Here is a 26,133-nt window from a genome sequence, read left to right on the forward strand (position 1 = left end):
TGTCTGAACCTTGTTTCCTCAACCTTATGTAAGCCTCCTTCTTCCTCTTTACTAGACATTCAACATCCCTCATCAACCAAGGTTCCCTCACACGACCATCTCTTTCCTGCCTGACGGGTACATACATATCAAGGACACGTCGTATCTGTTCCTTGAAAATGTTCCACATTTTAATGACATCCTTCCCTGACAGCCTATGCTCCCAATGTATGCATCTCAGATCCTGTCTTGCAGCATCGTATTTACCCTTCCCCCAATTGTAAAACCTACCCTGTTGCACGCACCTATCTCTCTCCATAACCAAGGTGAAAGTCACAGAATTGAAGGGAACTTAATGAGGAACTTATAGGTGGTGGTGTTCCCATTTATCTGCTACCTTGGTCCTTCTAGTTCACAGCAAAAATGGGTTGAGAAGGTACTGTCTAAAAAGCCTTGGGTGATTTGCTACAGAACATCTTGTAAATGGTACTCACTGCTACTCCTCAGCGTCACTGCTGTGGATGTTTGTAGACAGAGTGGCAATCAAGTGGGCTGCTTTGTCCTGGATGGTGTTAAGCATCTCAAGATGGAGCTGAACTCCTCCAGGCAAGTTCACCACACTCCTGACTTGTGCATTGTAGGTGGTGGACAGGCATCAGAGAGTAATTCACTGAGGCTTCCCAGTCTTCAACCTGTTGTTATCGCTATAGTATTTACAATAGCTAGTCCAGTTTTTACTGGTTAATAGTAACCTCCCACAGAATGTGGCTAGTGGAGGAATTCGGTGATGATGAAACTGTTAAGGAACCATGTTTGGATTCTCTGATCAGGAGAAGGTCATTGCCTGGCACTAATGGGTACAAATATCATTTGCAAGTTCAGAACAAGGTCATACTGGACTCAAAACATCAACTCTCTTTACAGATACTGCCAGACCTGCCGAGTTTTTCCAGAACTTTGCTTTCATTTCATATTTCTAACGTCTGCAGCATTTTGCTTTTACTTGCCTCTTGTCAGCCCAGGCGTGGATATTGTCCAGGTGTTGCTACAGATGGGCTGCTTAAATACTAAGGAGTTGCTGAACATTGTGCAATCATCTGCAAACAGAGGAGTTAGCATCCAAACTGTCACACAAAGCCACATGAGGATTTAGCCCATGGAGTCAAATAAAGGATGTGAATAGCTCTGCATCATGAATACCAGCCAAAGGAAGGAAAGAAGGAACTCGTGCAGGAAGAATTCACTTGTAAGCTACCTCCAGCTCAGATCTATAAAAGCCCCATGGTAGTACTTGGGAAGAAGAGTGCTACTTTTTTTTTTTAAAAGTGGGAGTGTTTCTGCAGTGTGCTCAGAATATTTATCTTCAGTCACCACTTAAACAAACAACCTGTTTTTCCCACCATGGGCGCTGTCTGAACTTTCCATTTCCAGGATTTTCTATTTTCATTTCAGAGTTATCTTTCAGATTCATGACCTCTTTCACCATAACCTCTTCCCTTCTGATTCATTCCACTCGTGGATGTTCATACCTCAAAGCAGCTTTTCCGGTCTTTGTCACGTTGTTGGCTGGGGTACCTAGCGCGCTGCATTTTCCAGTACAGAACAGCCACTACATCTCAAACATGATCTACCTTCTGTAAATGAGATTGTGGATGCTACGTTCATGAAGATTCATGCTGCAATTCCTCAGAACACTTCAAACAAACACACTCTCAGGTACCTAACTCCGGGACATAGGGAGGTTTTCCCTCTTTACCCAATTTGCTAGCAGCCAATGTTGAGTTTGCCTTCTTCTCATTGCCTTGTCCAGAACATTTGGCAATAACTTCAAATGCAGTCTTGACCATCCTGACTGCACATTTTCCATTGGAAGCAGCAATCTCTTAAGAGATGTTTGTTCATTCTTCAATTGCTTGGAGCGAGTCTTTTGAAGAAGTGATCCTATATTCAGCAATCTTCCCAGTAAGTCGCTGCTCTCTTCATCCTTAACCTGAGAATATAGCACAAGAATCTCAAAATGTTATTGAGCTGTCACAGTTGAATGGAGATATTGTTTAGCAATTCTTCGATAGTGTGTTCAGAGAACTTTAACTTTAACACATTTCTCTTCTACAGAAAGACAGAGATAAAACTATTTGACCCGCTTTGAGTCAAACCAACGTTGTACCTTTACATTGAGAACCCATTTGTCTTCATGCAATGTGGCAGCCCTTAATCCAACAGACCTTCCAATGCCATGATCTTTCGGTACTGTTACTCATCCTGGTCTTATCTCATTTAGCTGCTGAGGGCATGGTTCCAGATCAGTCTTCAGGCCATTGCCCTCCTCCCTCATTTCCTATGAACAGATCAGGGAGAATTGTTCGGTTTCCACAGGTTTTGAATCTGTGCACAATGGACTTTGGCGAAAAATGATGGAGTTGGAAATACATTCAGTCATTAGTCAAATACTTGTTAACTATTTCAATTAATAATATTGAAATTAAAGTCAATAATATTAGAAACTGAGAAGGTACTTGGGGGAAATGTAAAGATTGGGTTAAATGATAACCTCTGAGATAAGCTATGACCTAGCTATGACCTGAGTAACCATGTGCATGTACCCTGTTAAGTGGTTTTGAACTATACAGCACAAAGTACATTGTGCTGTCACCTTACTAGCTGCGTAATCTATCAATACACATTGCTAAACAGTAACCTACACATTTAGTCTTAGCTTCTATGAAAACCCAAAGAATCCACTTATCACAACAATTTCATAACTCTCAGTAAAGATATAATCTAACAAGAAAGAAAGACCTTGAGAGGATGAAACCATACTTGACTGACTAAGGGAGTTTGAGAAGGTATCAAATTGACAGAAAAGGCATATACTACTGCAAAGGTTAGAAATAGGCAAGAGAATTGGGAAGAATTTAACAACCAGCAAAAGATAATTTAAAAAGAGAAAATAGAGAAATTAGATTGTGACAGTAAACTAGCAAGAAACATAAAAATGGACAGTAAGAGTTCTTCTAATACACTGAAATTATCCCTCTTCTGCTTAAGTATTTTTATGCTCAATTGTCCATTGTACTTTCCCATACACATTCTAAACCTGATGGTATTATGACCCTTATTCCTAAATGGTCTCTCACTGAAACATACTCCACTTGCCTCACTGCATTCCCCGAATTATATCCAACACTAGTCCTCTCTAATTGGGCTGGGGATACACTAATCAACGATGTTCCCTTTTACACATTTCAATAAATCCTCCCCTTCTTTGTTCTTGACTTTGCTACCATCCAAAACTGTACAGAACAACCTCAATTATCCAAGTGAGGTGGGTGGGGTATATTTTGTTCGGATAACTGATTGTTCAAATAACTGATCTGATTGTAAACTAAGGAAGCCATGCTGAACATAAAATGTAAAAAAGCATGTTACCAGAGTTTTTATTTCATTCACTCAATAAAATGTGAACAAACACTGGATATTGCTTAAAATTCATGATAGTTTACAAATAAAATTACTTTCTGTATAAATAAAATTCATCAAGGTGGAGGCCAAATCCTCAAATGTTCCTTAAGCACTCTATGTACTTCCAGAGGAGATTTGAGGATCTAACACTATGCTCTACCAGAGATAAAAAAATCACACAACACCAGGTTATAGTCCAACAGGTTTAATTGGAAGCACTAGCTTTCGGAGCGACGCTCCTTCATCAGGTGGTTGCTCCGAAAGCTAGTGCTTCCAATTAAACCTGTTGGACTATTACCTGGTGTTGTGTGATTTTTAACTTTGTACACCCCAGTCCAACACCAGCATCTCCAAATTATCATCTCTACCAGAGAGTTTGGTTAAATCTATAAATTTGATGATTCTGCTATTTAAACGAACTAATAGACAATGGACAATAGATGCAGGAGTAGACCATTCTGCCCTTCGATCTTGCACCACCATTCAATATGATCATGGTTGATCATCCTTAAGCCCTGAAGAAGGACCTATGCCCGAAACGTCGATTCTCCTGTTCCCTGGATGCTGCCTGACCTGCTGCACTTTTCCAGCAACACATTTTCAGCTCAGCATCCTTAATCAGTATCCTGCTCCTGCCTTATCTCCATAACCCTTGATTCCACTATCCTTGAGAGCTCTATCCAACTCTTTCTTAAATGAATCCAGAGACTGGGCCTCCACTGCCTTCTGGGGCAGAGCATTCCACACAGCCACCACTCTCTGGGTGAAGAAGTTTCTCCTCATCTCTGTCCTAAATGGGCTACCCCGTATTTTTAAGCTGTGTCCTCTGGTTCGGCACTCACTCATCAGCGGAAACATGTTTCCTGCCTCCAGAGTGTCCAATCCTTTAATAATCTTATATGTCTCAATCAGATCCCCTCTCAGTCTTCTAAACTGAAGGGTATACAAAAGTCGCTCCAGCCTTTCAGCATAAGGTAGTCCCGCCATTCCAGGAATTGACCTCGTGAACCTACGCTGCACTCCCTCAATAGCGAGAATGTTTTTCCTCAAATTTGGAGAAGAGAACTGCACGCAATACTCCAGGTGTGGTCTCACCAGGGCCCTGAACAGCTGCAGAAGAACTTCTTTGCTTCTATACTCAATCCCTCTTGTTATGAACGCTATGCTATTAGCCTTCTTCACTACCTGCTGTACCTGCATGCTTATCCTCATTGACTGGTGTACAAGAACACCCAGATCTCTTTGTACTGCCCCTTTACATAAATTGATTCCTTTTAGGTAGTAACCTGCCTTCCTGTTCTTGCCACCAAAGTGGAGATCCATACATTTATCCACATTAAACTGCATCTGCCATGCATCTGACCACTCACCTAACCTGTCCAGGTCACCCTGTAATCTCCTAACATCTTCCTCACATTTCACCCTGCCACCCAGCTTAGTATCATCGGCAAATTTGCTAATGTTATTACTAATACCATCTTCTATATCATTAAATCTGCAAATTGCGGATTTTTAAATGTTTTTTTCAGAAATATCTTGGTATTTTAGTGACAGGAATAATACTAAAGCAACATTCCGGGCTGCGAGGAGCAGATTGCACACATCTGGTTAAACTGAGAAGGACTAAACCCTCACCATCACACAAATATGAAAACGGCAACATTTAACAAGGTCCTGAACAGTTTCTAAAATCACAAGAGCATTGTCAGTTTCTGGTGAACAGTGTCGCGATAGAAAGACAGAAACACCCCTTGCTCATACGTTTACTTTCTCTGCCAATTTTTTTTCATGAACAGCCGAGTAAAGTGACAGGAATAAAGCACTTAGTTTTGCAAAGGGCTGTGTAACTAACCCTTATGTAAAAAAAATCCAGTCATTGTTGCTTGAGGTGCTTGAGTTTCTTTGTTTTTGCCAGCCTTTTCACATCTTCTTCAGTACAGGTAATCCAAATTCACTTTTAATCATTGTAAACAAAAGACATGATCGTCGCACCAGTGTCAGTAACACCTCGTTTCTGTAACGGGACCTTGAGGTTTTGTTCAGATAATCCAAAATTCAAATAATTGATGTTCGGATAACCGAGGGGTTGTTCACTACCAGGAATTTAAATCCTCTCACTAGTCCTTGGTTCTTGCATCTTTATGTTTGCTACAACTTTTATAGAAACATTGATTTAAAAGCTGCACATCACTCTCACAATATTTGCTTGCCAGTGTGCAGAGAACATACCTACAGTGGAAGTTTTAGAATAAAGTTGTTATACAAACAATATATGTAAGAGGCTTTGCTTGTAACACCACAGTTTACATTCTGGCAGTCACTAATCACTTCGTTGCTTCAAGACGTACCATACAACTGATGTGGTGCTATCTCTCATTGAACAGTAAGCAGAAGTAAATGCGGTGTCTGCACTTTCAAAGTAATTTACAATCTTCTCAGTGTAGCTGAATGAAAGCCTCAGAAGACTTAATCCATCTAAACAGCAAGGTTCTGCATACAAAACGTTTCACGAATTGAAAGCATAGGTCAATATTGAGAGACATTTCCTGTTATCGTTGTCTGTATTAAATTTACTGTTAAATTAACCCTCTGTGATATTACTCAGCTCATGTGTAGGTTGTCACTCTGGGGGATAACATTGACAAGAGCTTCTGATCTGATGCACATTGAACCCATTAGCACTTCCCACTAGCACTACACATGGATGGCTGCATTTGCTTCTGGACACTGCATTCTCAGGAAGGATATGTTGCAAGGACTGTGGTATAGGTTAAACAGAACTATAAGACGGCAAAGAGGGTCACATTGGGAGTACAGGTTGCATTAAAAAAAGATTATGGGTGATATAATTGCGATGTTGGAGATAGTGAATGTATTTCAAATGGTAAATTGAGTAAAACCATTTTCATGAGTGGTGAAGTCCAGTATAAAGAGGGCACAACATTAACATTAGAGTTGGACCATTTGGTGATGTCAGGAATAATTTCTTGAAATAAATAATGGAAATCCAGAACTATTTTCCAAACAGCTATTGAAATTAGCTCCACAGAAAATTCCAAAACTGTGATTGATGAATTTTGTTAGATTAGAACATCAAGGTATATAAGGTGTAAGGCAGTTAAGTTACTGATCAACCATGATCCAGTTAAACTTCAAACATGTTTGAGGAGTTGAATGGCAAGATACTGTTCTCATTTTCCTGTACTCACTACTTTAGCTCCATTTATTATAATTAGGAAAGTTTTACCATGTTGAAACTTGAATCTGATTGGACAAAAGTTTTAGCCTTACATTACAAGTATAGCTTGTAATGTGCCTCTAACTTTTCCAATTTTCTCCCAACATGCAATTTCCAGTATGACTTTCTTGAAAGGGCTTTTAAGTTTTTTGGTCTCTTTGAAAGAGTTAATCTCTTAATATCTTCTGATGACGGGTCACTGGACCCGAAACATTGACTCTGCTTTCTCTCCACAGATGCTTTAAGAGCTCGTGGGTTTCTCCAGCAATTTTTATTTCTGTTTCAGATTTCCAGTACCTACAATTCTTGGTTTTGTTTTGGAGATAATCAATGAGTAGAAGAGCAGAGAAATAATGAATAGAACTCAAATGTGAAGGACATGACCTTCCCTGAACTATAAAATTATAAGATTTAAAAAATGCCAAATCCCCATGGACAGGAAGTCAAAGTCTAAAATATGAATAGTTAAGTCTCAACACAATGCCCAGTGCAGTGCTACACAGCTAAGGGGCTAATTGTAAACTTATGGAAGTGTCAGCCAGCCGAAACTCCAGATCATTAAAGTCTAGAAGTAACATAATTACAAACAATTTTGTAAGGTAACTGTCATTACCAAATGCAATTAAGAGACTCGAAGAGACATTATCATGAACAATGGTACTGAAGGAGCATTCAAACATCCATGTACCCTGGAGTCAATTATCCTCACCATGGCATAGGGATTGTGTTGTTTCTTGTAGTGCGACCGACATTATGTCCATCCTGAGCAAGGTGTGAAAGACACTCTGGACCAAAGGGGTGTTTAACAAAGGATAGATCAGTTGGATGATAGCAGGAGATAAATTAGTGATACTTAGAATATGAATCATCATAAAAGGAGCACAACACCACAGCGTGATTACCGAGGTCGGGAAATTAAAGACCGAGAATGATAATCTCTAGGTCTACAATCAACATAAGTAATGAAGATGTATGAGGGTGATTGTAAGATACAGTCAAATTGTCGAGCAGTTTCTATTGGGTGAGTTTTTAAAATGGCAGTCAAATTAGAGAAGGGGTTAAACTATGGTAATTCATGTAAGTTTCAACCAACTTCTCCAGGGATTTTGGGTCGTGGGTGTTGTGTAAAGTTCCGGATGAGTCAGGAGACAACTTGTACCACAGAGGGAATTCTGTGAGGTCAATAAACAAATGAATCTGACAGTGAGCCAAATTCACATTCTTGTAATTTCTGACATTCAAGAACTCTTTGTGAGGGGAGGCCAGAAGTGGAAAATCTTTCAAAAGAAACCATAAAGTTGAGATTCACTTGATGCATCTATAATGCATGTGTGAAGTCTTTTTACTCATCGTTTTTGTAAGGCTATCACACTAACTTCCTAATTATATGAAATACTTTCACAATCCTCATTCAAATAAAGAACTCCACTTCTGGTTGGATTATGTTAGACAAGGAGAAAGTGGGGACTGCAGGTGCTGGAGAATCAGTGTCGAAGATTGTGGCGCTGGAAAAGTACAGCAGGTCAGGCTGCATCTGATGAGTGGAAGAGTCGACATTTCGGGCGTAAGCCCTTTATGTTAGACAACTCAATCGCACTGCCTCTATAAAAAATAGAACTTTCAGCTTTATGTTCACCCTATCAAATCCTTTCATAATCTTATCGACCTCTCTTGGATCATCCCTCTGACTTGTTCTCTCGAGTAAAAATGTTAACCTTGTTGAATCTTTCAAGATAGTTATAACTTCGCAGATTTAATATCAATGTTTGTAAATATTTTTCTCACTTTTTCCAGTACCTCTATGTCCTTTTCAAAGTATGGCTCAAGCTGTGCTCAGTCCTCCAAGTGTGCTGCTATGGGCAGGGGAAGGAAAGAAATGAATTGTTTTATTCCTCCATGGGCTGCTAACAAGGAGGTCTTTTAATTTTCCCTCTGTTCCTTTAGAAATAGGTAATGATGACAACTTATCCAAAATCCTCTGTCTGCAAGAAATGCTGAAGGTATAGACGTACAGTTGAGTGATGTATTCAAACCTAGTAGGCAATTATAGGAACACACACAAGTACACAGACACAAAGACCCACACAGACACAGACACATACACATGCATGCACAGACAGACACACAGACACAGGCACACACAGACACAGACAGACTCACACACACATGCACACAGACATACACACATGCACACAGACACAAACAGACACACACACATGCGCACAGACACACAGATAGGCAGACACACACACACCATGTGTATACACACACACAAAAACAAGGAAATAAGTTTACAACTAAAAATAACTCCCAAATCAAAGGTGTGGACATTAATTGATTTTTTGCCTGTGTCCAGAAAGACAGCATTCAGTGCAGATTCTATTCCACAGGGGCTTGGACTCAGGTGGGTGCAGTTGGCTGAAGTTTCAGCTTTACGTTCGAAGTTGTTGTGAGCAGAACCTGAGAGATGTTTAACAATTCATTATGATTCCAGACAGGATGTCTCAACCTATGAAAACTCCAGGTGAGGAGGGATGAAATCTCCTTCTTTATTTACCTGTTCCTTCAGTCCGTCGCAATAAGATTAATTATCCCTTACTTTGTGAATACCTTTCTCTCAGACTATATGAACTTTTGTACAAAAGGAGCCGCCAATTTTATCAGGCATTTTTGAATTATCATTTATGAGCTTACTAATTACTGCGTCAATTCTGGTCTCCTTCCTATCGGAAAGATTTTGTGAAACTTGAAAGGGTTCAGAAAAGATTTAGAGAGGGGAAAGATATAAAAGAGACCCAAGGGGCAACTTTTTCACGCAGAGGGTGGTATGTGTATGGAATGAGCTGCCAGAGGATGTGGTGGAGGCTGGTACAATTGCAACATTTAAGAGGCATTTGGATGGGTATATGATTGGGAAGGGTTTGGAGGGATATGGGCCGAGTGCTGGCAGGTGGGACTAGATTGGGTTGGGATATCTGGTTGGCATGGACGGATTGGACCGAAGGGTCTGTTTCCATGTTGTATGACTCTATGACTCTATGAAACATGTATGTACACTGATTAGAAATAAGAAGCAAGTCCAAATAAAAAAGTTTAAAAAAACTTGTATGTATCTGTGAATCATTTGTGAACAGCATGTAGTGAACATTATGATCACTGCAATGAAAGTTATTGATAACATTGATGCTAGTCATTGAACAGTGGATTTTTGAGGATCTGGTTGATTGAAATTCCTTTGTCCTGATTCCTATTTTTTTAACTGGCTTGCAGCACTCTAAAGTGACAGGGTGCCTTTATCTATTAGAGTAACTGCCGGGATGTGAACAGAGATATAATAGTATGACTGTGACCTTCATGACACATTAATGCTTGAGTGCAGGCTGATACACAAAAGAATGTTCAGTCCCACTAGCACACTCCATTAGAGTTGAAAATGGCTTTTTAACACATGCCTCTGTGTATTAATCACATGGAAATAATCATAGAATGTATCTGCAATTTGGGGCATAATTTGCAATGTCGTCCCTGGTATCTGCTGTGCGAGTTCACCTCTGCCATCCTGGTAGAAATCTTGATACCACCCCATGCGGATGCGAAGAATGCCCTAGACACACCACAAACATGAGATGAAATTCCCCGAAGACTTATTCATCGTGGCCAGCGTCTTTTACCAAGCAGACCTCAAGGGGGTGCTCCAAAGTCCCACCAATACTTCTCCTGCCCCACGAGAGGAGCAAAAATCCTGGACTACTGCTACACAACCATCAAGGGTGCCTACCACTCCAGCCCCTGCTCACACTTCAGAAAATCAGATCACAGTGCTGTGTTCCTCCTCCCAGCTTACAAGCAGAAGCTGAAACAGGAGGATCCTTCACAGAAAGAAATATAATGCTGGCCGGAGGCAGTAGGAGATTGTCTGCAGGACTGCTCGGTATTAGTGGACTGGACCGTGTTCAAGTATTCAGTGGAAAACCCAGATGAGTACTCCACCACCTCATGGATTTCATTAGTAAATGCGTGGAGGACTGCGTACCAAATAGTCAATCTGGGTCTTCCCCAACCATAAATCTTGGACAAACCATGCAATCCACTCCTTACTGAAGATCAGACATCCAGCATTCAAGTCAGATGACCCAGACCTATACAAGAAGTTCAGTTATGAACTCCGCAAAGCCATCAAGGATGCCAAGAGGCAGTACCAGACCTAGTTAGAGGCCCAAGCTGACCATATACACTCATGTCGTTTGTGGCAAAGCCTAAACAAGATTATGGAATATAAAATAAAGCGGAGCAAGATAGTGGACAAAGACACATCTCTCCCTGATGTGCTCAATGCTTTCTATGGTCAGTTTGAGCAGGTCTTGACGGCCCTGGCACACCTGTGCCGACTGTCACCACTGCGGTTGTCAGATCGGTCTTCCTGGGAGTCAAACCAAGGAAAGCAATGGGTCTGGACTGAATTCCCGGGCAAGCACTGAGATCCTGTGTGGACCGACTGGAGGAGGTATTCACTGACACCTTCAATCTCTCCCTCCTACAAGCCGAAGTTCCCACCTGTTTCAAGAAGACCATCACCATCCCAGTACCTAAGAAAGCTCATGCAATATGCCTAAATGACTACCACCCAGTGGCTCTGACCACCATAACAATGAAGTGCTTCGAGAGACTGGTCTTGGCTCACATCAACTCTAGTCTCCCAGCCTGCCTCAATCTCCTATGATTTGCCTACTGACGTAACAGGTCCACAGTGGCTGCCATTTCTTTAGCCCTGCCCTCATCACTGGAACATCTGGACAACAAGGACACCTTTGTCAGACTCCTGCTCAACGACTACAGCTCCACCTTCAACATCATTATCCCCTCCAGACTGATCTCCAACTGCAAGGCCTAGTTCGTGGCTCCACCCTCTGCGACTGGATTCTCAGCTTCTTGACCCACAGACCACAATCAGCGAAGATAGGTGACTACACCTCCTCCAGTACAACACTCAAAATTGGAGCCCCTCAAGGTTGCATTCTCAGCCCCCGACTGAACTCCCTGTGTAGCCAAATTCCGAACAAACACCATCTGCAAGTTTGCTGACAACTCCACGGTGGTAGGGCTGTTATCAAACAATGATGAGTCCGAACATAGAAAGCAGACAGAGGGCTTGGTGTCGTGGTGAAATGATAACAACCTCTCTTTTGTTGTTGACAAAACTAAAGAACTCATCATTGACTTCAGAAAGAATGGAGGCAACCCCCCCCCCCCCCCCAGTCTACATCAACGGAGCAGCGGTTGAGAGGGTTGAGAGCATCAACCTCCTAGGAGTGACAATGACCAACAATCTGTCCTGGACTTCCCAGATAGATGCGACAGTCAAGAAGGCACAAAAATGCCTCTTCTTCCTCAGGTGGCTCAGGAAAGTTGGCATGTCCATAAGCAGAAAGTGAGGACTGTAAATGCTGGAGATCAGAGTCAAGACTGTGATGGCGGAAAAACATAGCAAGTCAGGCAGCATCCGAGGAGCAGGAGAATAGATGTTTCGGTCACAAGCCCTTCATCAGGAATGAGACTTGTGGGCCGGGGGCTAAGAGATAAATGGGTGGGGTTGGGGGAAGGTAGCTGAGAATGTAATAGGTTGATGAAGTTGAGGCAGTGGTGATAGGTTGGGGGTTGTGGAGCAGACAAATGAGAAAGGTGATGGACAGGTCAGGAGGGTGGTGCCGAGTTGGAGGCTTGGGACTGGGATAATGTGGGGCGGGGGGGTGGAAATGAGGAAACTGGCTAAATCCACATTGATCCCGTGTGGTTGCAGGGTCCCAAGGTGGAATGTGAGGCATTCTTCCTCCAGGCTTCAGGTTGTAAGGGTTTGGCGATGGAGGAGGTCCTTGGTGGAGTGGGAGGGGTAGTTGAAGTGTTCAGTCATGGGGCGGTAAGGTTGGTGGGTGTGGGTGTCCTAGAGATGTCCTCTGAAGCGATCCTGTCTCCCCGATGTAGAGGAGACCACACTGGCTGCAGTGCATATAGTAGATGACATTAGTGGCAGTACAGGTAAATTTCTGTTGGATGTGAAAGAATCCTTTGGCGCCATGAACGGAGGTGAGGGGAGTGGTGTGCACAGGTTTTGCCCTTCATGTGCTGGCAGGGAAAGTGCCTGGTGGGGGGCATGGACCTGACGAGGGAGTCACAGAGGGGTCTCTCCGGAACATTGATAGGGGTGGGGAGGGAAAAATATATCTGGTGGTGGGGTCCGTTTGTAGGTGGTGGAAGTGGTGCAGGATGATGTGATGTATGCAGAGTTTGGTGGGGTGGAAGGTGAAGACCAGGGAGGTTCTATCCTTGTTGCATTGGGAGAGGAGGGGTTCAAGGGTGGAGGATTCCTGAAGAAGGGCTTATGCCCGAAAAGTCGATTCTCCTGTTCCTTGGATGCTGCCTGACCTGCTGCGCTTTTCCAGCAACACATTTTCAGCTCTGATCTCCAGCATCTGCAGTCCTCACTTTCTCCTTCAAGGGGGGAGGTGCAGGAAGTGGAGGAGATGTGCTGGAGGGCTTCGTCAACCATGTGGGAAGGGAAATTGCGATCTTGGAAGAAGGCCATCTGGGATTTTCTGAGGTGGAATTGGTCATCCTGGGAACAGATGCAGTGGAGGCAGAGGAATTGGGAATAAGGGATGGCATTTTTACAAGAGGTAGGGTGGGAAGAGATGTAGCCTAGGTAGCTGTGGGAGTCAGTGGGCTTAGGATCCTCACCAACCTTTACAGGAATACCATAGAGAGGATATTGTCTGGGTACATAGTGACCTGGTCTGGCAACTGCTCTGCCCAGGACCATAGAAAAAACTACAGAAGGTGGTGTGTGCAGCCCAAACCATCACAGGAGCCAACCTTCAATCCATGGACTCCATTTACACGGCTCGCTGTCACGGAAAGGCTGCCAACATCATCAAAGACCCCTCCCACCCTGGAAATAATCTCCGACAACCTCTTCCATCAGGAAAAAGATACAGAAGCTTACACACACACACACACACACACACACACATACACACACACACACACACACACACACACACACACACACACACACACGAACAGCTTTTCCCCTGCCATTCTCAGACTGATGATGAATGCATCCTCTAATTTCAAATAATGCTGACCTTGTTAATGTCGCTCTTGCCTAGCGCACACCCTATGCAGTGTAACTTGTATGCTTCTGCCCAAGGGTTTTTATCGCCACCCTATGATCTATATGTCCTTGTTTACTATGATCTGCCTGTTCTGCTCATAAACAAAGCTTTTCACTGTACTCAGGTAAATGTGACAATAAGTCAAATCAATCAATCAATCAGCACGCCACTACTTTTGTAGTCACCAGATGTCACATCCCAGACTGCTTGAAGTTTCTTAAACATATGTAAGTGTTACATCCCATCAGTCCCACACAGGAATGCGTACATCTACAGTTACTTTGTTTCAGTAGCAGTTCTTTCCTAACAAAACAGATTTTGAAATTAAGGGCTAGAAATGCCCATAGTATTCCAGGGTTCTGACCTGTCGTAATAACAAAGCTGATGAAGGCACTGCAAATTGGTTTCGGTGTGGACTTGATCCACATTTTCTAATAACAACTTCCAGAGAAGTAGGTTTGAAGGAGATATAGGTCTTGGGATAAGCTGAGCTCATTGTGAAGTTTGGTTTTCTTCAGAAGACCTTACAGGCAGACAAATCAGGCAATGACCATCTCCAACAAGAGACAATCTAACCACTGCCCCTTTACATTCTTTTTTTTTGATTTTGAATGATTTTCTTGTCACATATATTTTACTGTAATAAAAATAGTAAAATACAGTGAAAAGCTTTACTACTGTCACCATGATTGGTGCTGTTTTGAATAGTTTTAAGAATAAGCAAAACAAAGAAAAATAAAGCTTAAAGAGAGTCTCTCAGTCCTGAATGTGCTACTATCATTGAATCCCCCACCATCAACATCCTGAAGGTTATCATTGACCAGAAACTCACCCGAACTCCGGTGAGTAACTCACCTCCTGACTCCCCAAAACCTGTCCAATATCTATAAGACACAAGTCAGGAATGTGATGGAATAATTCCCATTTGCCTGGATGAGTGCAGCTCCAACAACACACAAGAAGCTTCACTCAATCCAGGATAAAGCAGCCCCTCTTGATTGGCACCACATCCACAAACATACACTCCCTCTATCAGTAATGCTTGATAACAGCAGGGTGTACTATCTACAAGATGTGCTGCAGAAATTCAACAAACATCTTTAGACACCTTCCAAACCCATGACTGCTTCCATTTAGTAGGACAAGGGCAGCAGATACTTGGAAACACTACCAAATTCAAGTTCCCCTCCAAGCCAATCGCCATCCTGACTTGGAAATATATCACTGTTCCTTCACTGTCACTGGGTCAAAATCCTGGAATTACCTCCCTAATGGCATTTTGGATCAACCCACAGTACATGGACTGCAGTTGTTCAAGAAGGCAGCTCACCACTACCTTCTCAAGGGCAACTAGGGACAATAATACATGTTCCACAAATGAATGAAAAAATAACATTGTAGACAGTCACTGGAAGGAGAATTGCATTTGAACACAACCTGTAACCTCATGGTCTGCCATATCCCTCGCTCGAACAGTACAATTATGCCAGATGACCAACCCTGGCACAATGAGGGTACAGGAGAGCATCCTATGAGCATGGTGAAGCTCAACGTGAAACCTCATGCAAGCTAAGCAGCTGAAACAACATGTTGCAGACATAATGAATCAATGTTCCCTTGAGCTTCATGGGGACACAGCCACATACCAGTCTGTGATGTACCATACTGGAAATAAGCCAGAGTTATACAACAAGCAGGAATTACAGTCAACATTGCAACTTCATTTTGTACCCTGGGGGGCACAGAAGGGGATTGGCCTTTCATGAACTCTGACATCAACCTCAGCCATAATTGCTCCTGGAGCGATTTCCTATTTTTTCTCCCAAGACAAACAATTTTAATTCTATTAATTCCTTACAGTCTGGTACTGCTGCTGATTGATTGCTCCCACAACAGCTACTTATCCTTCTTGCTTAATGTTGGGATTGGACCTTTCTTGCAGCTAATGTCTGTGTCTATTTTTATTTATAACTCATTGATTCTTCCCAATGTAATTCACTTCCTTATCTCTCTCCCGTTGCAGTTCTTGGTCATTCCTTTGCTTGTCAATTCTTGCCCTTGGACCTAACCAGTTAGATTGCTGCTCCTTCTCTTTACCTCTTAGGTCTTTAAATCACAGACTGAATCACCACTGATTTGAGGGACTGTTTCGATTAGCTTTAATTCCCTTTATCCTACAGTTAGTTATACAATATTCTGGCTTTACCCTGCTGTCTTATGGGATTTTAAGTCAATGTAGACCAAGGGAAATAGCACTGAACAACAATAAAGTGGCTTTCTGCACATAATTACGATGGCCATTTGTAACAGTTGCCTTCAGAAGCTGCTCCTCCATTTGATGAGGATGTGGGTATACAGCTGTCCTTTTGCAGTCTAACAGCAGCACAGATACTAATTGGAATACCAAGAGCTTCTTTGCTGACAGCCAGATATCATTGGCCCTGAGCAGAGGCTGCCCCAGCTGCAGAGACCTTCAAAAGTAACAGCAATGTACAAGTTGTGCAGTTCTTGAAGGATCAAATTTAGCTTCAACGTCAAAAGCTTTCTGCATCCCATACCGTATGATTATCAATGATTTTACAAGTAAATTTCCTATCTTTTTGTTTCTGACAAGGAAGGGACTACTTCCCAATACTAACCCTACTGTTTCAATGAGACAGGTCACAGAAAGGATTGGAGGGAGAGTTTCCATTTGTCAGAGTTATCATGACTGACTTTCCACGGCTTCAGAGGATCATACAGCATAGAAGAAGGTGATTTGGCCCATGGAGTCTGTGTTGGTATTTTTAAACAGCTATTTAAAGAGCTACAGGGTCAGTCTGCACACCAACAGCAGCAGCTATAGAGTGAAGGAGAGTGACCCTGGGGTTGAACAGCAGTAAAAATACCTGAGCAGCAGGGTCAGTCAGAGTGATCCTTGGAGTGGATAGCAGGATAAATACCTGAGGAGTGGTATCAGTCAGAGTGATCCTGGGGAGAGAGTGAGGTCTGCAGATGCTGGAGATCAGAGCTGGAAATGTGTTGCTGGAAAGGCGCAGCAGGTCAGGCAGCATCCAGGGAACAGGAGAATCAACGTTTCGGGCATAAGCCCTTCTTCAGGATCCTGGGGGTGAACAGCAGGATAAATATCTGAGGAACAGTGCTAGTCAGAGTGAACATGCAACTGAATCTAGGGACAGAGTTCTGGAGGTGATATCATAACTTACAAAGTGATCCAGACTTGGCTCCAAGTTTGCAGACTGAGGTGTAATGTCCCAAGAAAGATAAAGTGTTTGTGTTTATTTACAGCAGATGTTCCACTTTATCACTCCACAGCTGCAGCAGTTGCCCTGTTTTTTGTTCTGTCATGGGCCATGGGAGTCACTGGCAAATCAAGCTTTTAATGCCCATCCCGAGTAGCCCTTAAGGAGGTGGTGAGCTTTCTCCTTGAATTGCTTGAATTAGGGAGGAAATTCCAGGATGTTGACACAACAATAGTCAAGGAATGCTGATAAAGTCTGAGTCAGGATGGTGTGAACCTTATAGAAGAGCTTGCAGATGGTGGTGGTCTCATGTGTCTGCTGACCTTCTATTTGACTTATACCAGAAGTACTTTATCAACTTGGAACTCAACTCAACTTGAGCCTGGCCTCCTTGAGTTCCTTGTACTGTCTGTGGCTCAGTGTGTGTGTGTGTGTGTGTGTATGTGTGTGTATGTGTGTGTGTGTGTGTGTTGTGAGCTCTGTGATCAATACATATAACATCTCCAGCAGAGTATGCGAGGCAGAAATCATTTTGGAAACATTCACGAGGCAATCGAGTGCTGAATGACAAAGATCCTAGGTTTCTCAAGAAGGAGGAATATGGCTTCAATGGAATCCTCAAAGGCATTGACCTTCCTTGGTTTTTGCATGGCTAATATTTTGGCTTCAGTCACTCATTCTAATTGCTAAACACTCTCTGTAAAAAAAATGTCATCAAACTTGTCCTAACTTTGTGCCTCACATTTTGTAGCCTGTACCTCTTCCCATTAGTGGCCTGGTACACTGTGGTGTTTGGATTTTAGTTTCGCAAATCCACTTGACAGTGTCTGTAAGATGTACCATGAAGCATCTGTATATGGTATCACCACAGGATGACTCCACACCCTACCTTTAGAAGGTCCTGATATAAGATGAGATGGTGCATAAAAGATTTACCAATCTGAATCCTGAACTGAGAGGTTATATCTATCTGGAAACATTGAATAAGCTGATTTTTTTTCTGAAAAGAGAAGGCTGAGGTGCAATCTGATAGACATCTTTCAAGTTACGGAAGGGTTTGAAAGGGTAGCCTTGGAGATGAGGAGATCAAAGCTCTGTGCCAGAAATATAATATGGTTAGTTTGGAGGGGAGATGGTAGTGGTAATGCCACTGAATTAGTAATCCAAATCCCTAGGCCAATGTTCTTGGTATATCGGTTTGAATCCTGCCTTGGTTGATGATGAAATTTGAATTCACTAAAAATTCAGTAAGAGTCTAATTATGACAACATAATCATTGTCAATTGTTCTAGAAGCTCATCTAATTCATTAATGTCCTTTAGGAAAGAAATCTGCTGTCCTTACCTGTTCTGGCCTACATGTGATTCCAGATCCACAGCTTAACTCTCCAGGGCTGACCCAGCCAGTCATGCCCACATCCTGTGAACGAATAAAAAAGAAAAATACATTGGAAAATTTGAGGGGGATCACTTTGTTCAGCTAGAACATGCTACCGTAAGAAATGGTTGAAGAGAACAGCATTTAAGGAGGAGAAATAGAGAATCATGCATTTTGTGTGTCATTTTGTTTGGTATTGGGAACAGATGCTGGGGCTGAATTTAGTCCTGAGGGTAAAGGTCATGGCAGATGGATACCATTGAAGTCCTCATCGAGATCTGCATCGCCGAAAAAGGCCCTTCAACCCATCTGCACCTATTCTGCTGTTAAGTGCCCAGGTGCATCAATCTCTTGGTTGCCAACTAATAAAGGAATATAAGCAGGGCGGGTCATCAGATCCTGTGTTTGAGGCAGGACAAGAGGCAGCAAGGTGAATGTTAGCCCACATATTATCAGCTCCTGCTGCCATATTTCAAAGGCAACCAGCTCTGCACTGACTATAGTATGAACAGAGAACAGTTTCCTGTTGCTACTACTCCTCCCCCTCATTGGAAACTCGCACCTGTTGGACTATAACCTGGTGTTGTGTGATCTGTGTTGTGTGCACACCAACCAAGGAGCTCAGCAACAAAAGCAGTGCTTCCAGATCAATGAATCCTCCTGTAGGTTCTCCGTCTGGGCCCTAACCTCAGTAAAAGAGATCATCGATATAAGGGCTAGAAGCATGAGGTAAAATATTGTCAAGCGTTGTTATGAAATTGAAATATTAATATCCAGAAAATTAACTAAAAGTTTGTTTCAATGCTTTGGACTACTGTTTGTGAGGAAGCATTTAAAATCGATGAAAGGAAAGGGACAGACTAAAAGCACCATGACATTCCAAGAACCAGCAGAAAAATATGGTGTGCAAATGTCCATGAGGTTTGAAAGCAAGACATTTATTCCATTTACTAAAGGAATATAGGAAATTCAGCAAAGATGGCCATTTGGCTTAATAAGTCTCCTTTGCATTTAGCTCCCTACTCAAATCCCATGTCCTTGTTCTTTCCTAATATCCTTATACAGATACATTTTTTCCTTTTCCACGACATCTCCAATACTGTAAATGTTTATGGGGTGGAGAAACGATGATTTTTTTTGTGCAGCTTCTCACTCATTGGTACAGAGATTTGATGAAAACCTATTTGTACACATGGCCAGACATTCCGCTGAAATTATGGTTGGTTGAGACAATGAGGGCAATCTTATGCTCTTCTCTAAAGCCCTTCTGTGCTCCATTAATTCTTTGTGTAAAAATATTTCTTCTAACGTCACCTTTCCATTCTTCTGCCTAAAATGTCAATCTTACTATTGAGTCCTTTTACTCATTTTTTAACCTATATACCCCAGCAAGATAATATATCATTAGTGAGTAGACACAGATGTTCCCGATATCACTGGTGACAATATTACAAGTGACAATAATTTGTTTCAATATGACAGGGACATATCAAAAAGCATAATGATTCCATCTCTCCTTGTGGGTGACATTGGCCACACTTCAGAGCACTGGAGTGACAAAGATATACATGCTCTTTCGAAGATGTATGTGCAAAGGCACTTCAGTGACATCTCATCCAAATCTTCTTAACGACAACTAGAAAGGTTTTCTGAGACAAGTCATAGAGTCATAGAGATGTACAGCATGGAAACAGACCCTTCGGTCCAACCCGTCCATGCCAACCAGATATCCCAACCCAATCTAGTCCCACTTGTCTATTTATCCTATCCATGCCCCTCATGATTTTATAAACCTCTATAAGGTCACCCCTCAGCCTCCGATGCTCCAGGGCAAACATCCCCAGCCTGTTCAGCCTCTCCCTGTAGCTCAGATCCTCCAACCCTGGCAACATCCTTGCAAATCCTTTCTGAACCCTTTCAAGTTTCACAAAATCTTTCCGATAGGAAGGAGACCAGAATTGCATGCAATATTCCAACAGTGGCCTAACCAATGTCCTGTACAGCCGCAACATGACTTCCCAACTCCTGTACTCAATAATCTGACCAATAAAGGGAAGCAAAACAAAGTCTGGAGAGTATTCTAAGTGTGTGTTGTTTCCTTTAAATTTATAAAAAAACAATATTTCTCTCAGTATGCTGGCAGTTGCACTATGATGTGTGATATTTTGCTGATCAGAGATTTATAGTTGGGTACTTGAAAACTGAACTCCTTGCTAAGAAAACTATATCAACATCTAAAGCCAGTTACAAGGTACATGCAAAATTCCAAGATGTTTCCTCCATCTTTTTGTTCAGTATTTGCAGAAGGTAACATGATTGGGTAGTGCTTTATGAATTTCCATAGCAACTGCTGTACATTACAGCAATATATTCATTGGATACTCCAAGGGCTATAAGCCCTGACAGCATTCTGGCAACAGAAGAGTCATAGTGTCATTGAGATGTACAGCTTGGAAACAGACCCTTCGGTCCAATCCGTCCATGCCAACCAGATATCCCAACCCAATCTAGTCCCACCTGCCAGCACTCGGCCCATATCCCTCCAAACCCTTCCTATTCATATACCCATCCAAATGCCTCTTAAATGTTGCAATTGTACCAGCCTCCACCATTTCCTCTGGCAGTCTTTCCATTCACGCAGGAAAGGTTGCCCCTGAGGATTTTTTATACCTTTCCCCTCTCACCCTAAACCTATGCCCTCTAGTTCTGGACTCCCCCACCCCAGGGAAAAGATCTTGTCTATTTATTCTATCCATGCCTCTCATGATTTTATAAACCTCTATAAGGTCACCCTCCAGGCTCCGACGCTCCAGGGAAAACAGCCTCTCCCAATAGCTCAAACTCTCCAACCCTGGCAACATGCTTGTAAACTTTTCTGAACTTTTTCAAGTTTCACAACATCCTTCTTATAGGAAGGAGACCGGAATGGCTTGATCTCTAGAACCCGATGCTTCCCTTGCCAAGCTGTTGCAGTACAGCTATAACAATAGTCTCCCTGACAATGTGGAAAATTGCCCAGGTATAGCCAATACACAAAAAGAACAATGGCCAATCTCACTGACCCATCAGATCGCTCACAATTATCAGGCGAAAGTGGGTACTGCAGATGCTGGAGATTAGAGTCAAGATTAGAGTGGTGCTGGAAAAGTCTTTGAAACATTGATTTTCCTGCTCCTCGGATGCTGCCCGTCCTGCTGTGCTTTTCCAGCACCACTCTAATCTCGCTCTCAATTATCAGCCAAGTGATGGAAGGTGTCATCAATGGTGATATGATCAGATTTGCATATGGCAACTCACTATTGAGAGCACAGTAACAATGCACAATAATCCACAGCCAATTAGCAGTTTACAACTGTGGTAATTCTCTTACCCAAACAAAATATCTTCACATGCACAAACAACACATAGTTTTAACCAAGTTTGACTCCAGCAATTTCCCAGTCACTGATGAACCTCATTAATTTGACATAATTAAGGCACTCAACACAGGAAGCGTGGGACAGAAATATGAGGGGGAGATTTTTGTCTTGTTCCCAAGCTAAAAAAGTCATTTTGCAGATTGGCCACATATTGTCAAAACTATGAATCTTTACTTACATTCATGAAAATTAGATGCATTCATGTCATGCCTGGCCAGTCCAGAACCTACCTTTACCTGCAGGTAAGATGCTGGAAATCTACTCTGGGGTCTTAATAGAGCAAACATCAATAAAATTAGCTGCAAACAGATACATTAAGTGGAGTATTCTGCTGTGAGAGAGGACTCAGTCAAAGGAAAATAGAAAAACTTTTTCAAAGTGTAATAGATTGGTCAGACCGTCTCTTGGTAATGACGTAGCAATGAAACACAGCATTTCTGCGCACACGTTCATTGAGCCACCAGCAGTGGCATTGGCATTAAACACAGCTATTGGTAAATACTTGGAAAGAATTGTACTCTGCAGTGAAAGTGCAATGGTTTTTACCAGTTGAGAATAAGCACAGCATAATCAACTTGACACCCTCTTTGTGCGCTGCATTATTTTTATGATTTGAAAGGCACTACATAATTGCAAGTTTTAATAGTAGGAGTGCAATTTTGTGAACTCCCCCCTTTGGCTTGGAGTCTCTGCATTTCTGTTGATTGTACCACTTACTGTTGAGATGTGGCTGGGGGTTTATCTGACAGGTGCTCAATAAAATCATAATTTCGGAAAATTATTTTAAAAGTGCTAAAAATGGTCACATGTACCAATTTACCCAGAGGCTCCACCAATCTTTTGTCCATGCTACATAGGGAAATAGGGAGGATGTCCAGAGAATCCCAGAACTATGTAGATTCAAGCTTAATGATAGATGTGTTTTCATTTTCACACAATCAGATTAGTAGGACACACTTGGATGAATTTGTTTGCAAATGTACTTACCTGTTCCTGAGATGGTGGGAAAGTTAGAGCATAACTGATTTTTGTATCTGAATGCTTTTCTCCATCTCACTATAAAATTATCCTGCCTCAACTCTAAAGTGACTCAAGTGTAAGTTTTGTGCAATTATCCTTATTCAAAAGGAAAGTCCGATTAAACCCAAAGCTTTCCGTGCTAAAGGAGACAATTATATTCGCCGATCGCTTGTGATTCCTTTCAGTGATTTGAAAACATTCCTCACTGAAACCTGATCTGTGGTTTCCGTGATTTATAACACACCTTAATAACATCAGGATACATTCTATCAAGAATTAATAAGTTCGGTGATGGTGGGTTTTCACAATAAACTGCACCTGAATAATTGTTAGACAACTTGAAATTAAATTTTAATTTTCATAAAACTAAGTTGGAACTGCCTTCCGAATTTTACTCTTTTTACTGACTCAGCAGATAATAATGAGACTGGCAGGAAACTGGGGTGTCAATGAAGATTAGCAAAAGAGATGCACATATAAGTGGAAGACAAATGCAATGGATAGAAATTTTGTCTCAAGAAATGAATAAAACACTTATTTTAATGCAATGGTTCATGCCTAGCTATAGGCTGGAGAGAGGAATAGTTAGTGTTAGTTGATTGGTTCAGTTTGCACATGACTAACAGTTTGATTGATGAGATATTCAAAATCTAGGAAATCCTGTGGATGTTGTTTTCATGGGACATAAAAAAGCAGTTTTGTTCAATTACCAAAGTCAGTTTGAAAATCTCTGGCTAGTCACTTTGATACTCCAGAAGGGTGAGTCCATTGGTGGGAGTTGAATTGAATTGAATTGAATTTATTGTCACGTGTACCGAGACACAGTGAAAAGCTTTGTCTTGCGAGCAATACAGGCAGATCACATAGTTAAAAGCATAGAAAGGTAATAATAAGTAGACAGTGGCAAAAGCCAAAACACATATACAGATGGATGTTAAGAGTTTGTGAGTCCATTCAGTATTCTAACAGCAGTAGGGTAGAAACTGTTTCGAAACTGGCTGATGCGTGTTTTCAGGCTTCTGTACCTTCTCCCTGATGGTAGAAGTTGTAGAAAAGCATTGCCAGGGTGGGATGGATCTTTGAGAATGCTGGCGGCCTTTCCTTGACAGAGGGCCTGGTAGATGGATTCTATTAATGGGAGGTTTGTGATTGTCTGGGCCGAGTTCACTACTCTCTGTAACTGTCTCCAATCTTGTTATCATCTGACCCATATTAATTTACTTTGATATGGGTCAGATGGTAACAAAGATGTGCTCCAGATGATTGCAGTAGAAGAGACACCTATTTATTTGTCTATGCACCTACAAAGCAACAATGACTTTATTTCATCCACTGTAAAGTGGTTTGAAAAATCTGAACGTTTTAAAAATTAATTCTTCAGAAACTGTGTGCTAAGCTAGGATTCATTGTCAATTTCCCTAATTGGCCTGGAGAAGGTGGTGGGAGATGCTTTCTTAAGCCATAGATATCCTTAGGGGATCACGTGTGTTGTTCAACTCCGAGTCGATGGTGTCAAGAGCCAACGGATAATAGCTGTAAATGTTACAGACATCAACAGTGAGTACAATATCTTTTATTAATAAGATTATATTAGATTAGTGTGGAAACAGGCCCTTCGGCCCAACAAGTCCACACCGACCCTCCAAAGAGCAACCCACCCAGACCCATTCCCCTACACTTACCCCTTCACCTAACACTACGGGCATGGCCAATTCACCTAACCTGTACATTTTTGGGCTGTGAGAGGAAACCAGAGCGCCCGGAGGAAACCCACGCAGACACGGGGAGAATGTGCAAACTCCACACAGTCAGTTGCCTGAGGCGGGAATTGAACCCGGGTCTCTGGCGCTGTGAGGCAGCAGTGCTAATCACTGCGCCACTCCAAAGTTGCATTACAGACCAATCACAAAGAATATGCAAGCCTCACAATTTGCATACAACATAACCGGGTCTAGCCAAGTATTGGCGTCTGCGGCTACTGTAGTTGGTTCTGTCATCGATTCCCTGACTCACGGTTCCTTGTTTGAGTGTTGATCATGATCGTCCCGAGAGTCCAACCTTTCTACCCTTGCCTTTGCAATTTGTCTTGACTTGTGACTTCTGTGTGAAATAACTCCAACTCCCTCTTGCGTGACTGTCTCCTGATTCAATTATCACCTTATTAAATTAATTAATCCATCAGAACATTATAAACTATGTTAATCACGTATTGCAAAGCTGGTTAGGAGAAATAGAGGTGTTTTATCTCCAGATATTCAAAAACTACTGCTAAGTTCATTCTCAACATGGACACCTGCAGTGCTGTTAGGAAGAGACTTTCAAGGTTTTTTACCCAGCCAAAGCAATAGAGTTCTGAGTCAGGATGGTGTGTGACTTGAAGGGAAACTTGCACCTGGCGGTGTTTCCATGCATCTGCTATCGTTGTCCTTTTAAATGGCAGAGGTTATGGGTTTGGAAGGTGTTGTTGGAGGAGTGACTGCAATGCATCTTGTAGATGGTGCACACTGCTGCTATTGAGCGTCGGTTGTTCAGTGAATGAATGTGGATTGGACACCAATCAAGTTGTTCTGTGTGATGTAAGGAATTATAGAAAGGCCAGCTCCAATCTTCTGACTACATTTTGCAAGGACATATATTGTCACCCTGCATCAGGAGACATATTGTCATTTATATGGCAAGATTGCTAATGCCCTCAATATATCTGCTTCCACCTTTCAGACCTGGACAGATAATAATCTGCAAATCAAATGTATTATCCACATATAAATCAAACATGTCTGCAAGGTACAATCCCTGAGACATAGCCTGAACTACCTTTATGTTACGATGAAGGCATTGACAAACTTTCTCTTTCCCACATGTAGAGCTCCTGTATGTATTTGTGTTTCCTATTTTTAGAATTGGATACATGACACATGATTCAAATTCAAGTGAAGAATCTAGTCCACAACTGTATGGAATTGTTATGGACACAATCACAGACCTTTGCCAAAATTGTCTGTCATTGTTGTTTAATTTGGCTCTTTGTGATTTTTGTAAAATGCTCCATGCATTGTATGCAATATCATGCCATCAACTGACTTGAGTTTTAATAACTCTCTGAACTGTACTTCAATGAATAATCATTGTGTTTTGTCTTTGTGTGTGGAATTTAAAAAAAACATTGCTATGAATTTTCTGTGATTGATATTTATCAAATGTATTAATCTGAGTAAGCAGGCTGCATT

Source organism: Chiloscyllium plagiosum, chromosome 2 (genome assembly GCF_004010195.1).
Source record: "Chiloscyllium plagiosum isolate BGI_BamShark_2017 chromosome 2, ASM401019v2, whole genome shotgun sequence".
Classification (NCBI taxonomy): domain Eukaryota; kingdom Metazoa; phylum Chordata; class Chondrichthyes; order Orectolobiformes; family Hemiscylliidae; genus Chiloscyllium; species Chiloscyllium plagiosum.